This window comes from Emydura macquarii, unplaced genomic scaffold (genome assembly GCF_026122565.2).
Source record: "Emydura macquarii macquarii isolate MOO-44397 ecotype Brisbane River unplaced genomic scaffold, CSIRO-AGI_Emac_v2 contig_2473, whole genome shotgun sequence".
Taxonomy (NCBI): Eukaryota; Metazoa; Chordata; order Testudines; family Chelidae; genus Emydura; species Emydura macquarii.
In genome coordinates, this window is record NW_027132610.1 from 15,396,413 (window position 1) to 15,409,587 (window position 13,175).

A 13,175-nucleotide genomic window follows, 5' to 3' on the forward strand; every position below is an offset into this window, starting at 1 on the left:
AACATTATCTAGCCAAGGGGATAATGGAAAGTCCCTCCATTAAATTGTGCCGGTACATTGTAACGTTGCACTCATATTTGAAGCGTACATGTAAGTTATAGGTCACTTCTCATTGTGCTTCAACTGCAATAAACCTGGCTGGGTGCTTTCATTGCTCAGTAGATCCGTGGTCGTGTCAATTCATTCAATCATGAGTGCCGTCTCGGTTACCTGCGTAGAGCTGGGACAGTACCTACATAGAGGGCACACACACACAGCCAACACTGACAAACACGGACCACACCCACGTCAGGCAGTTCATATTATTAAGGCTCTCTCCTCCACTCAGTGTACTGAATTGCCATATATGTACTTAAATGCAGACCAGTGTTCAAAACCAAAGTCTTTAAAGTTGCCTACCTGTGAAAAGATTCTTTTTAGTGAATGAATAGAGACCACAGAATAGGACTTGTAGGTGTTAGAGGAGTGCTTTTATTATACTTATGTAAGGATTTTTCTAAACAACATTATTTGAAAATGTTTAGGTAAAATTTCACATCTCTTATTGGTCATGGCACTACCTGACTTGGCTCCCTAGCTGGTTGCCCCAGGACTGTCAGGCTCATCAAAGAAGAGAACTTTGGGGTTTTATGTTTTCAGGGGCGTTAGTTCTGTGGGCTGAACCTGGAATTAAACTTTGGTTTAATTTTTTTTTTACCTTGTTAGGGCACCTAGAGCTCTGGATAGAAACCCTTTTTATAAGTATAGAAATCCAAAGAATAAGACTAATATTCACCAATCAACAAGAACAAGGACACTTGTTTTTCACTGAATCCAAACTGGGTCAAAACTGTGAGCCTCTGTGGAAGGCCTATTGCCATCAAAGTGGTTCCAAATAGTGGGGTCCAGAAACTTGGCATCTGAAACATACCTGCAGCCATAAATACTGAGCAACCATCCTCACTCCATCACAAAGCCTTAAGGATCATAGAATCACAGAATGTTAGAGTTGGAAGGGACCTAAGGAGGTCATCTAGGCCAACCACCTGCTCAAAGCAGGACTAACCTCAGTTAAATCATCCCAGCGAGAGCTTTGTCAAGCTGCAGCTTAAAAAGCTCTAAAGATGGAGATTCCACCACCTCCCTAGGTAACCCATTCCAGTGCTTCACCACCCTCCTAGTGAAAAACCTTTTCCTAATATCCAATCAGACCTCCCCCACTGCAACTTGAGACCATTGCTTCTTTTTCTGTCATCTACTACCATTGAGAACAGCCTAGATCCATCCTCCCTGGAACCTCCTTTCAGGTAGTTAAAGGCTGCTATCAAATCCCCCTCATTCTTCTCTTCTGCAGACTAAACAAGCCTAGCTCCCTCAGTCTCTCCTCATAAGTCTTGTGCTCCAGTCCCCTAATCATTTTTGTTGCCCTCCACTCTACTCTCTCCAACTTGTTCAACTTTGTAGTGGGGGGCCCAAAGCTGGACATGGTACTCCAAATGCGGCCTCACCAATGCTGAATAGAGAGGAATAATCACTTCCCTCAATCTGCTGGCAATGCTCCTACTAATGCAGCCCAATATGCTATTAGCCTTCTTGGCAACCAGGGCACACTGCTGACTCATATCCAGCTTCTTATTCACTGTAACCTCCAGGTCCTTTTCTGCAGAACTGCTGCCTAGCCCGTCGATCCCCAGTCTGTAGCTGTGCATGGGATTCTTCCATCCTAAGTGGAGGAATCTGCACTTCTCTTTGCTGAACCTCATCAAATTTTCTTTCGGCCCAATCCTCCAATTTTTCTAGGTCCCTCTGTATCCTATCCCTACCTTCCAAGGTATCTACCACTCCCCTGAGCTTAGCGTCATCTGTAAACTTGCTGAGGGTGCAATCTACCCCATCCTCCAGATCATTAATGAAGATGTTGAACAAAACCGGCCCCAGCACCCACCCCTGGGGCACTCCACTTGTGACTGGCTGCTAGCTAGACATGGAGCCATTGATCACTACCCACTGAGCCTGATCAACTAGCCAGCTCTCTATCCATTTTATAGTCCATTCATCTAACTCATACTTCTTTAATTTGCTGATAAGAATACCGAGGGAGACTGTATCAAAAGCTTTGCTAAAGTCAAGGTATATCACATCCACCACTTTCCCCACATCCACAGAGCCAGTCACCTCTTCATAGAAGGCAATCAGGTTGGTCAGGCATGACTTTCCGTTGGTGAATCCATGTTGACTGTTCCTGATCACCTTCCTCTCTTCCAAGTGCCTTAAAATGAATTCCTTGAGGACCTGATCCATGATTTTTCCAGGGATTGAGGTGAGGCTGACCGATCCATAGTTCTCTGGATCCTCTTTCTTCCCTTTCTTGAAGATGGGCACTATATTTGCCTTTTTTCATTCATCAGGGACCTCTCCCAATTGCCATGAGCTTTTAAAGATAATAGCCAATGGCTCTGAAATCAAATCAGCCAACTCCCTCAGCACACTCAGATGCATTGCATCTGAACCCATGGACTTGTGTATGTCCAATCTTTCTAAATAGTCCTGAACCTGTTCCTTCAGCACTGAGGGATGTTCACCTTCTGCCCATTCTGTGCTGCCCAGTGCAGTAGTCTGGGAGCTGACCTTGTCTGTGAAGACAGTGGCAAAAAAGCCACTGAGTACCTCAGCTTTCTCCACATCCTCTGTCACTAGGTTGCCTCCCCCAATCTGTAGGGGGCCCACACTTCCATGATCTTCCTCTTTTTGGTGACATACCTGTAGAAACTCTTCTTGTTCCATTTCACGTACCTTGCTAGCTGCAATTCCAATTGCACTTTGGCTTTCCTGATTTCATTCCTGCATGTTCGAGCAGTATTTTTATAATCCTCCCTAGTCATCTGACCAAGCTTCCACTTCTTGTAAGCTTCTTTTTTGTGTTTAAGTTCGCCAAAGACTTCTTTGTTAAACCAACCTGGGCACCTACCATATTTGCTATTCTTTCTGCACATCAGGATGGTTTGTTCCTGCGCCCTCAAGAAGGTTTCTTGAAAATACAGCCAGCTCTCTTGGATTCCTTTCCCCCTCATATTAGTGTCCCACGGGATCCTGCCCATCAGCTCCCTGAAGGAGTCAAAGTCTGCTTTTCTGAAGTCCATGGTCTGTATCCTGCTGTTCTTCTTTCTTCCTTTTGTCCACACTGCAACAAAACCCCTGAGGCTCGCCCATGTCCACTGATCTGGGCTTCCAGGGCTTGGCCTGCGGTGCTATAAAATTGCACTGTAGATATTCAGGCTCACACTGCAATCTCGGCTCTGATACCTTCCCCCTTTCAGGGTACCAGAGCCTGGGCTCCAGCCCAAGCCCCAAATCAAATGTCTACATTGCAGTTTTATAGCCTTGCAACCCAAGTCCCGTGAGGCCAAGTCAGCTGACTCGTGTTTTGTTGCAGAGTAGATATACACTTAATGGCTCAGGGCTTGGTTGCTTCTCTCCCCGTGCCATGCCACTGTAGATGTCCCAGCTGCAGCGCTCCTCAATACAAATGAGAAGGAGCTGCTGGTAGGGTGCTCTGTGTAATGGGTCACTGGTTTCCGAACTCACTTCCCTTTTCCTCCTCCTCCCCCTCATGTCACTGGAGTCCAGATCTGTTAACCTTCTTGGGGTGCAACAAATTACTTCTCCCCCTTCTGCCCCCCCCCCCCCACCCTCCCTGCCCCAGGTTTGGATGGATTGAGGTTGTTTTTTCTCATGTTAGCTGTTGGATATTTGTGTGTTAAAGTGCAATGAATCTTAACAGTACTTCTTTGTACCTGGTAGAATGACACCCTGCAAAAGTTTTGTTGTTGTTGTTTTTAAAATCCAGTATAATGTGAGTTTACAATGTTTGTTCCCAAATGTCTCTGCTATTCATTGAACTCAGGCATTGTTTCAGAATGTCTTCCTATATATATTATTTTTCAGGTCTTCCAGCTGTCTGGTTCACATGGACTTTTGGCAGAATGATTTAAGGAAAGCTCCAGGTTATTATATCATAACCAGCATTAAAGTTAAATCATGTGCTCAACTGTTACATTCAGAAGGCAGGAAAAGAACAGAAACAGCTCAGTTTTCCTGAGGAAGCGTGGGACATGGTCCTAAGCTGTGGAAGCCCCTGTATCCAATCTGAGTGCTTTCGGGACCCATGGTTTAGTGTGTATGTGTTTGGGCAGCAAGTTGTGGTAGGCATGTATTAGCTCATTTTTCCCTATTTTAATTAAAGTTAACTTTTGGGCTGAATTTTCAGAGTGGCTTCAGTGGGGCTTTTAAATTTGTGTTCCCAAAATTCAATGCCTGCCTTTTCATACACTTATATAAGTGCAGTTTTAAGTAACCAAGTATTTGTGTTTCTAAAAGTTGGGATTTTGAATTTATGAATGCTTAATGAACCAACTTGCACTCTTAAATATTGCTTGCATGAAGAGATTTGAGGGTTTTAGGTATATACAACTCGGGAATGTAAATATAGATGCTGATCCTGCAAACTGTCATCCATCAGGGTGAATCTTTACACCTGTACCTGGTTGCATTAATGTCACTGGGATTCAAGCATGTCTACACTGAAGTAAAAGAGCGCAGCACAGCTGCACCTGATCCTGGTCAACTGGCTCAGGTTCATAGGGCTTAGGGTGCAGGGCCATAAAGTTGCAGTTCTGAGACCCCTCCAGGGGGGTGGTTCTCAGAGCCTGGGAGTCCAAGCCTGAACATCTAAACACTTCAATTTTTAGTCCCACAAGCTTGAGTCAGCTGACCAGTCTCTGAGATTCAGTGCCATGGGTTTTTTATTGCAGTGTAAACATATGGTCACCGAAGTCCACCCGCATGGATCAGCATTCAATATCAGGACTTTAAATGTCACTTTTGACAATTTGATTATTATTTAATTGGCAGCTAACATGTCGACACAACACGCACATTTTTCCACACCCATATCTGAAGCAATGCTAAAAATTGTTTTGGCTTTAAATCCTGAACTATTTTTAATGAAAGTGAGAGGCAATTTTCACAGAATAGAAAAACAGACATAGTGATTTTTTTATTTTTATTGTGGCAAATGAATTTGAAAATTGTATGATTTATTCCAGTATGTTATTAGACTATTTTCTGCAGTTGGCAAGATAATAATTCACTCTTGGCTAACTTTGAGACATTTTGTAAAATGTTCTGCTTTTGCAGAAGAAGGCTGATCACAACAATAGGATGCTAGACTATAAAGAATTAGGGCCTGAAACCTGGATTCTATTCTCAGCTTGATATATGCTTCCTGTGTGACCACACTCAACTCAGTTTCACTCAACTTTTCTGAGCCTTATCTGGAAAATGGAGATAATACCTCTCTGCTTCATAGGGATGCTTTGAGGCTAAATTCACTATATTTATGAGGCCCTCAGATACTATGATGGTAAGTACCATAATGAAACCTATAAATAAAGGGCATTTTCTCACTCAGATTAGATGTGATTTACCTGTAAATATGGACAGTTATCACAGTAATTACTGCAAAGCAGAGGAAAGTAGTTAATCTCCATGTTATATTTTTTCACGCACATAAAGAGTTAACAGTTGTATATTCCTATAAGGGATCCCTGATAGTCAACCCTATGATTCACACAGATGCACACAGTGATGCATCAAGAGCTAAGTTTAATAGGTAGCTTTTGTTAAAGCAAGTCTTTTGACAGCATTAGGAAATGAAGAGGCTGTGAGGAAGATAATAATGGAGATTTAAAACATCAAAATTGCTTTCAATTAACAATTGTGGAATAATATCCTATGCTGGTTCTTTTATATTTGTTTGTAGTTTGATAGAAATGAACCAAACAGATCCTAGTCATTTTTTTAATAATTATTATTTCAGGATACCACAGGTAGTTTTCTGAAATTTTCACCGTATAATAGCAAACAATCTCCTTGTTTTTAATCTATTTAATATGTTATTTAACCATATTTTTGTACTTTTTTTCTAGAGATATTGAGCTCTATTAAACAGTGGTGGATCTTATGCACCAGGAAAATAAAATCACATGTTCCCCAAATTTTCAGGCCAATGCACAATAAGGAATTCTTACAGAGGTTATTTTCACCTATCTGAATATAGAATACTCTAATAGGACTCCTATGTAATATAAGTATATATTGCATAGAGAGGAGAGGGAGAGATGGAAGGGGAAGAAAGTGCACAGACAAGATGGTTATATTTTATCAATTGTCAGACAGATGGTTTCTAAGTAGCAAACTTTCCATGGTATTATTCTTAATGAAAGACCAATAGATGGTGCTGTGGAGACAATTTGCAATCATTGTATAGATGTGTAACAATCCACATCGTTCTATTACTACACATCTGAATGCCAAAGGAAGGAGACTGGTGAACAATGCACTGTTTCCACTCTCATACACATGCCATTAACCCCTATTTATCAAAATGTGGCATGGAGTTTCAGATGTATGACTCTCAAGTCATATGTATGACTCTCAAGTCAAGTCATGAAGCAAAACTCCCACGCAACTCTTAGAAAGTGTATACCAGAGCAATGCATTGATGTAACACAAGATATGTTTCCTTGTTCAAGGGTGCCTTATAAATATTTCTGTCATTATACAGTGTCCTGTTTTTCATTATACTGACCATACCATTTCCATATAATTCATTCTTACTCTAATTCCCATCAGTTTCCCCAGTACCTGACCAGGGGCTAAATTCATTCTCAGTTAAGTAAATGGCACTTCTGCTAGTAATTTCAGAGGGAACAGGATCAAGGGCCCAAGTTTGTCCCTTGCTAGTATCTAATTAGTCACCTCAAATATCCCTTCAGTGTTTAGTATCATTTTCTCATAAACAGCTCTTCGGGTTCTTCTACCAGTTCTCTGTGGGTCTGATCCTGCCAGACAGCCACTACTGGGTCCCTGCACCCACACAGAACTCTACTGAAGTGAAGCATAAGGGGTCCACTTGTATGGTTCTCCTCGCAGAATCAGGGCTTATGCTTTCTGTCATTTCACTTCCCCAGGTGTGCTTTATACAGTCCACCAGGCTTTAGTTTAGCAGTTTCCCGAAATAAAGATGCTGCTTGGTAAAGACAGAAGTGAAATTCGGTCTCTCTCAGAACTCCTCCTGCCTTATCATTCCTGTCATAACTGCGGCTCTGCTTGTTATTCCAGCACGACGTGCCTCCTGGCATTGCTGATAAACCTGAAGCAAATACTGGCAGGGAGAAGCACCTCTGTGTGTATATATAGGATAAGAATGATTTTCTCTCACTGTGATTTTATTTCAGTTTTTCTTTGTAGTAACGTGTGTCAATACTAGAGGCTAGATCTTCTTATTTGTGTGCAGGCTATCGTGACAGTGTCAGGAAGCAGGACCTGCAGCAGACCCAGTCTGGAGGTGAGGCCTGCAGCAGAGCCAATCTTTGGGCCACCTAATGAGCACAGCTGGTCTGTAGTAGGCTGCTTGATTGGCTACATCCCCTGATTGGTTGGAAGAGTCCACAGACCAGATCATAAGCCCAGCAGCAGGAGTATGGTGGCTGCTCAAAGCATTTTTCATGGCTGAGATAGCTCCTGCCTTGCCCTGCTCCAGGAAAACCTGCCCCGACTGTTGGCTCTGACCCTTGCCTCTAACCATAGGGTACAACTGCACGCACCCTGGTCACTGACTGATGGGCTCTATGGAAATGCATCAATTTCAGGGAAGCCAGGGGAGACACTGTGCCCCAAGAATGCCAATAACTCACAGGTTGCACTGCACAGGGGGGGAGAGATGTAATTTGTGCAAACTCTCTACTGAGTGCAGCACACACCGTGCAGCCACCCAGCTCGTTCAGTTCCCTGCTTTTCCCAGTGCAGTTATCCTGGGTAATAGAAGCACCTGGCGTGTGATCCTGTTCTTGGTGAAGCACCAAAGCTATGATTAGGTACTGTAAGGCATCTGTGTATTTGGGGTGGGGGCGATGGGAGGATGGCATGAAGCAATCTCTTTTCATCCTACTTCTGTGTGACTGCATCAGGGTAAGAACAATCTCGTCCTAAATGATGACACTTTTCATGCTGTTTATCACCTCCCTCTTTCTTCAGTGTAAAGAATCTACAGATCTTGTGTTCCTTTCTCCTCTGTATATTGGCCATTTCTGCCTGTGAAATGAACCATGTGCTTGATTTTCTGGATGACTGAAGGACAGATTTTTTTTTTTCTCAAAAGAATGCAGCTCCCATTCAGAAACTTAAAAGGGCCAAATTTTCCAAAACTCTCATCTCTTAGAAGCTCCCATTGAGAGCCATAGAAGCTGATGGGTGTTGAGCATTTTGTAATATCTGGCACCTAATTTTCTGATGTCTGATTTGTTCTTCAAATGGTGCTAAGTTTTGGGAAGCATCTGCGATATAAGCAGGAAACCACCAAGATGTCCTCTGTACTTGTGTGAGCTATGAAGACAGTTAGTGAATAAGTATTTTCTCCCAAGCTAACAGCAAATATATTTCTGTAAATCTAAAAAGACTTAATGACAAATACAAATATTTTAGAAATAGAAAAGGTCTCTATAGACCGAAAATTAAGCTGCAAAAGTCACTACAAAGAGAGAGTGATGCATGACTCATGGGAGCTCAGTAATTAGAATAAGTGATTTTCTGTATCTAAAGCAATTTCTAGGGTTTTGGCAAACTACTCATCATTCTTAATGCCAATAATAAAAACCTGAAATTCTGGAAAGTCACAGTAATTATGGGTTATTTGCACAGATGCAATTGCACAAGAGAAGAAATATTTTTCCCTCCCACAAGGCTCCCTAAGTACAAAGAAGAAAACTTACAGTAAGTCATTAAGGGCTGCATTGTGCCTTTAACACACAGCCCAGTGTTGGAGTGGTAGTAGGGAAGCAAACTGCCCCAAGAGAATCTCCCTTAAGCATTGTATCTGAGGCAAGGATGGTATCACCAGAGCTCCAGGGAGAATTCATTGCTACGTCTTTTGGGCATTCACATTCTCTGCCAGTTCTGCCCTCTTCTGCCTTGTCCCCAGGCCTCAAGGAGGTCCATGAAATCACAGTAGAGGGAGTCTGGGTTTAGCTTACCTGTCTGGCCTTAGCCTTCCTCCACGCTGCTCTGCAGTCTCCCTCTGGGTGTAGTTTTTATTCTGCCACTCTTAATCACCTGGAAATAGGTCCCGAGCTGTTGCAAATTCACAGTGATGCTATGGTGATTTACACCAGGTGGGGATCTAGCCCACTGAGTAGTTCTTACTTTAAATAATTCTATTGACTACAGTGAGCTTATTCATGGATAAGATGCTAGTCAACAGGTGTAACTTTTGAAAATTTTGGCCTTAACCTCTGCTTCAGTTGACCTGAATAACTGATAAAAAAAACAAAAACAAAAACAAAAACAAAAACGTATTTGGTTCAAGGAGTGTGGTCAGTGACGCTGGATAAATAGTTCATATACATAGCCATGATTATTTATTCTAATATTGAAGTGTATTTACCTCATCTGCATTCTCACCCTTCATGTGCTTGAGTTCCTTGAATATTCTGGTAAACATGTTGATAGGCAGGAATTTTCACAGGCATTGTGATTTCAGAATATTTATGAAACAATATTCAAAACAAACTGCTCACGAATGAGCTGTGGACCTAGAATTATTTTGGTAAAGTATTCAGCAAATGATTTGGAACGAAGACTACATTTTGAAAATATCCATCATTTTGCCAACAAGTCACAAAAGAAAAGATGAAGTTGTCAGATCATTTATTTGTCATAAAATATTTGCCCAGTTCTAGCTCTGAGGCCTAATGGTAATGGCAGAGTTTTCAGAGCATTGGATGAAAGATACTACATACAGCCAGTGAAGATGCATTGACAGAGGGGACCTAGAAAGGGTTAATACAGATCTGTGCTATATTTATTCAATTGGGGCATGGTCCATGGATACTTCCCTGTTCTGTCCTGTCCCCAGGCCTTAAAGAGACCCTTTTCCCTGAACTCCCATTGGAAGGTGTGGCTTATCTCCAGCATAGGCCTCTGTCTAGGTCTCAGCCCTGACACCCTAAACCAGGGGGAAGCTGTCTGTCTTTACCTCATGACTGCCCTGCTATACTGTTTACCAGCGCTACTTTTTATAGTGCCTGTCTCCTTCATGCTTCTTCAGCAGCACTCATTGCCAGGTTCATTCCCAGCTCCCTCTCCACAAGAAAGCAAACTGGCTCACAATTTGGCCTTTGGAGAGCTTCCCCGATGGCAAATGCTTTTCTCCTCAGACCTCCTTCCCTTTTTGCAAACAGGAAGCTGTTTATATGCTGCTTTCTGGTAGGCTTTGCTCACGTTTAATCATGCATTCTTTGAACTACAAGTCTCATCATCTCGAAGGAAATCAGGACCAATGCTCACTCGAGCATAAGTTTCTCTTTAAGGCCCACCACATTCTGACACGGAGACATCAGTGGGGGGGAGGGTGGGGGTCTCACATAAGTGAAGAAGAGACTCTGCCACGGAGACAACACTCCCTACCTTCTAGATCCCACCATAACAGTCAACTCCATTGCATGCATAAGCAGCTGGAATGATGCAAAAGATGACATGATGAACAATGTACTTACATTTATTATGTATTAACATTGGGCAATTTGCTTAATGACACTTTCTGACTCAGTGAACAGAGTTTAAAGGGTTATTCAAATACCCTTTTGATTTTACTTTAGTTCTCCAAAATCCCACTGAAATCTAAGAGTGCTCCTTCTTCCGTAACACCAAAGGGCTTGGCTTCCAAGCTGTAGTAAGCCAATTGCCAGAGCTCTGACTTCTGCCAGCTAAGACCATGTTGGCATGCTTACCTGAATCCTGCTTCTATGCCTTGTCCACCACAAATGGCTCCCCAAGCAAAGTCATTTAGGTCCAGATTCATAAAGGTATTTAGGCAGCTAAGTCCCATATTTAGGTGCTATTGTGAGCCACAAAATCCCCATTGGCTGGTGTCTAACCCTGTAGGCTGATAAACTCACTAGGCACCTAAGTTTCTGCTGTAAAAGTTCCCTGGGTGCCTGTGTTTCTGCTTCTGAGCATGTGCACAATGGTGCCTCCATCTAGACACTATCTCTCACCTAAGCCCCAGGGTGGCCTACAAGTAGGGGAAGGTAGGCAGAGGAGTGCCTGTTTCACCTACATGCCTGATCTGGTAGGTTTGTTCAGAAGCCACCAAACTCCACATAAAACAGCTGGGGGAGGAAGGAAGAACACTACTTTTAGCCCAGTGGCTAGGATACTCAGCTGGGATGTAGGAGACCCCCAGATGAAGCCCCTCTGCTGTCTACGGAAGAGAAGGGATTTGAACAGGGATCTCCAACCTGTCATGTGAGTGCCTTAACCACTGGACTCCCCCACTTGCTAATTAGTTATTCAATTATTTAATTAAAGTTGAACTCCTTCAGTAGGCCAGAAACCCATATCTGAATATCCCATACCCCAGTAGCTATGGCACTTACCTGAGATGAGATAGATCCCTTTTCAAATTCCATCTCATCAGGCAGAGGTGGGACTTGAAGAAGGGGTCTCCCACATTTCAGATGTGTAACTTAGTCACTGGGCTAAATGTTACAAGAGATGCCCCTCTGCCTTATCTCCACCCACTCCACCTTGGGCTATTTTGCCTAGCACTGTCCCATGAGAGAGAGAGGGTTAGGCGCCTAAACTGCCTGAGAGGGTTCCCAGCTGTGGATCACAAGCCGAAATAGATGCCTCCCTGCAGCCTGGATTTAGGCACCTATCTCTGTGAGAAGGGTGGGGTTCATAGCATAATCCCGTCACTGGCATCTCCACAGGTTAGGTTAGGCAGGGCATTGCCTATGTTCTAGCTTTTGGTGGATCCCATTCTAGGTACCTCTGTCTTCCCACACATTGTATTAGGGAGGCTAGGCATCTAACTCAAGCTTTGTGGGTCCTATTGTTGTTCCAGTGATTTTCTAGGTGCCTAAAAATTAGGTGTTGTGACCTTCAGCATTGCCATTCCTAAGTCCCTATGTGGAGCCAGGCTTTAGGCTCTGGTCTAGGAAAGTACTTAGGTATGTGAACTGTCCTTATGACTTTATGAGAAAATTCAATTACTTCAGTATGACTACTTGTGCTTAATGTTAGGAGCTTACTAAGGTGCATTGCTGGAAAAGGGCCTAACATTTTTGAGTTTCCATTTCTAGACTTTTCAGATAGGTAAATATTCATGTGAAAAAGGCTTCCCAAGTACTTATGTTTCTCAACTAATATTTTTCATTCACCAGAATTTTTGTGGACATCACAACTTTGGTGGAGAGAATGATGTGAAACAAATTTGATGACAACTTTGTGTGTGTGTGTGTAAAAATCCTAAAGATTGCCCAGCTCTAGGGGGAAGAATAATTTGATTTGAACTATATAATGTTTTATAAAACAAGATCTACAATTCTTTATCTACCCTTACAGTATCCAGTGTTCTGAGCGTTCTAATGACCTTCCAAGGCTGTGTTTGTCTTTAGGTGGAGTTGACCTTACTTCTGATGTTTATGAATTTGGGCTAGAGCAAACCTCATCTTTATATAAATTCCGCCAAGTTTGTCCCATTCTAAAGTTTCCTGACTCTGAAAGTATGCAATGTGAATAGTATATACTGTACTGTCACTGATTCTTTGTCACAAGAAGACAGAGAATGTTATGGTATTTTAAAGACAAAGATATTATTAATCATGCTGCTAAAGAATATAAATCCTTCTTACAAACATATATACTTGAACTTCCCTGGCTTATTATCTGTGGGATCAAATATTATGGAGAACAATTTGCTTCTGAGGATTCCACCAAGTCTTTTGCCAACCACATTACTTTCTTATGCACAATTTATTTGGCTATCAGTAAAATATCAAAAGCTGCTTCAAAGAGAAATTGTTCAGCAGAAGATCATGTAATTTTGAAGTCAAACTCAGTGACCTGGACGTTTACTTGGAAAATATGCTAACTTGTTTGACACATTGCTTTAAATTTTTCTTTTCAGCAGAATCATCAGAAATGTTTTATGAAAGCTGTCGGGGCCCAGAGGAAGATGGGGGAGAAATCCATTTACACCAGATTTGTCTTCCAGAAAGTCACCCCTACATTTCTAATGATTTGCAAAAGGTTTCATCTTGCAACAATAAAAGGTCTAAGTCTCCATCTGTTCA